We start from the raw sequence: 3026 nt of genomic DNA, 5'->3' as shown, positions 1-3026 counted from the left end.
TTGTCCTGCCCAGTCAGCATGATGTCATCACTAATCTGTCTAGTGAACTGTGGGATGTCCAATTGGTCAAGGTCTCCTCAAACTATATGAGGACAAAGGAGGAGATAGCATAGCCCTGAAGCCAACCATAAGCGAGTATTAGTATCCCTCTCATGTGAATGCAAACTATACTAATCCTCTTTTCTAAATAGGATGAAAAAGAATTTGACTTCCAATCAGTGGCCTTATTAATCTGCTGTGACAAGGATACCACATCTGGCAGAGATGCAGTTAGGTTGCTACGGTAAACCCTCAGGGTCACTCTCCAGGATCTGATGTTCTCTGCAAGGCCCAGACCAGTCCTTGACCTCACAAAGACACGATGGCCCACCACACCTGTGTCCACCAGGACTTGAGCTCCAGGTTTACTATGTTGTTTGTGGTTTCCATCTAAGCCATGGAGGAGGGAGTTCAAGGTTTGCCCTTGGGCGTCCCTCCTATAATGTCTTTGGGCACACAGGCCAGGATCGCAATTTGCAGGTAGTTACACACTTGGGGACCATAGAAATAACCACTGGGTGCTCTGGTGACTAGGGGACCCACAGTGACCAACACTTCAGAATTCTTTCTACTTCCTGACTCCTCCTCCAACAGTGAGGCATGGTGACATTTTAGGTCTCCAGGTGTGTCTATTCAGAATCTGTGTCCAGTTGTCCTCAGAATGTCTTGGCAGATCCTTCCCCAGTGTTAAGTCACCCAGTAAATGCCGTTCACCTCTTTGGGGGAGAATTGGGGACTATTACAATATATGTGTGTGGAGGTGTGGCCTGGTCCCTCCTCCTGGTTACTGGCCACCTCTGCAGTCAACAGTTCTGGATGGGAAAATTAGCTCTAGTCCAAGAAGAGAATAGGGGTCACATCTTCTTTCTGGGTCCCTGCCTCTTTGTTCCTCCTTGGCCACCTATCAGAACAGCTTAAACATGTCTGCTCTACTCAGTATGGGCCAACATTTTCCCCAGAATTCAGTTTGCTCATGACCTGAAGAGCTTGCCAGGGGATTAAGTTTCATGTTCCGAGAAAGTGTTTCCAAGTCAATAACATTTGCTTCCCGTCTTCTGCCCTGGCCCCTCGTCAGTGACCCCACAGCTATCCCCAGGGCATGTGTATGGCTCCTGCAGTTGTGTGCTGGCAGCTCCTTTCAGCTGTGATCAGGCCCAGCACATCCCCATCCAGGTTTCATGGCCTATCTTACTGGTCACTGGCTTGGCAGCCAGAGAACAGGGTGGGGTGCCATCTCATGAGGGTTCCTGGAGCCTTAATAGGGGTGGGGGGCTCAGCATCTTCCAGCAGAGGAAGTGCTGGATCTTATAAGGGAGGAATGGCCCTCCAAAAGTTGTGAGAGGTCAGAGACCTACAGACCCATGTCCTCAGGCTTCCTCCACTCGGATGACCTGGTCTGTGTTTCGGGATCTCAGGTTATTCTGGCTGGGGTCTTGACCTTCACAGACTAGTGCAGTAAGCATTCAAACACACCTAGAGCCAGAGTCCTCTCATTATATCCTCTGCCGGAGATAAGATTTCCCTTCTGGCCCAAAAGACCTCTGGTTCTCACTCTGAGCCTCTCACTGTTGATGCACCGCACGGGCCTCCTTTATTCCTCTGCAGGGCCATCCGTGCAACTCAGCAGCCAACTCAACCCTCCCTTCACACACCTGAGTCTTCATACTTGCAAGCTGCTCCCTTCCACAGGGACAGTTTCCCAGCTCACCCTTCATGAAATCTAGCAATTGGGCCTTCATTTGTGCCAGGAACTACCTTTACCTCTCATACCAGCCAGAACAGTGTCCCCTTCACCTGCCAGTGGTAGGCAAGCTAGCAGGAATCCCGGTACTCACTGTGTCCACTGGGGTCCTCCAAGAAGGAGGCACCAGGGGCTGGATGTGATCAGAGAGCTACGGGGCAAAGGGTGCGAAGGATCCAGAGAGGGCTGAAGATGATGGACTATCCTGCAAACCACAGATGAGAGCCCTGGAAAGGATGGAGGTAGGGGAGATGGGAGCTGGGTGGGAGAAGTGGCAGGCTGTTGGGAATACTTGGAGCCAAATGACTCCATAATGAAAGGAGTGGGCCTGTATTGATATCCCAGGAGCAGCCAGTGAAAAGTGGAGCCCTGTGAGAGGGCGGGTAGGTGCAGAGTGCAGCACACAGGCCCTCAGTCAGCGTGCTCCGGGAGAGGGCCTGAGCTGTGTTCACGGCCGCCATGAGGCTGCTGCACTCTGCACATGTATACAGTCACACGTGCACTCGCATGTTCACAGGTGCACACACACACACACACACAATGACAGTCTCTACATACATACACACACACACTCTCTCAAGTGCCCCCTGGCTCCGGGAACCCACTGCCCACAGGAAAGGAGCTGTGGCCGAGGAGAGCAGTGACTGACATTGCCCAGGGAAGGAGGCAGTGGGAAGCAGAGTAGGCATGATGAATGTGCAGCGTGAGGGGGCTCTGGGAGCCAGAAACAAGGGGGAGGCCATGTGCTGGGGCGCAGGCAAACTTGCAGGACTTTGGACAGCAGAGCAGGGGCAGCCTGTTCCTCCTCACACAGGAAACTGTTCCCCTTTGCTCAAACAGCCACTACTGCTAGGTTCACTAAGAACACAGTAGCCTGCCTGACCTGTGGTGACACAGTGGATAAAACGTTGACCTGGAACGCTGAGGTCGCTGGTTTGAAACCCCGGGCTTGCCCAGTCAAGGCACATAGGAGAAGTAACTACTACGAGTTGATGCTTCCTGCTTCTCCTCTCTCTCTCTCTCTCTCTCTCTCTCTCTCTCTCTCTTTCCCCTCTATCTAAAAATCAATAAATAAAATAACACAAACACACACAGTAGCCTCTACAGACTTTTGGTACCTTGCTATCCAGCCAGGAGATGGGACCCGGGTGCACAGAATCAGGGCACAGATGGAAAAAGGTTGTCAGGAAGACCAGGGAGTGTGCATGCAGGAACACACAGGTGACCAGGAAGCTCTGGGGTCTCT

The sequence above is a fragment of the Saccopteryx leptura genome, chromosome 2 (assembly GCF_036850995.1).
Source record: "Saccopteryx leptura isolate mSacLep1 chromosome 2, mSacLep1_pri_phased_curated, whole genome shotgun sequence".
Taxonomy (NCBI): domain Eukaryota; kingdom Metazoa; phylum Chordata; class Mammalia; order Chiroptera; family Emballonuridae; genus Saccopteryx; species Saccopteryx leptura.
Note: the sequence above shows the minus strand (reverse complement) of the source record.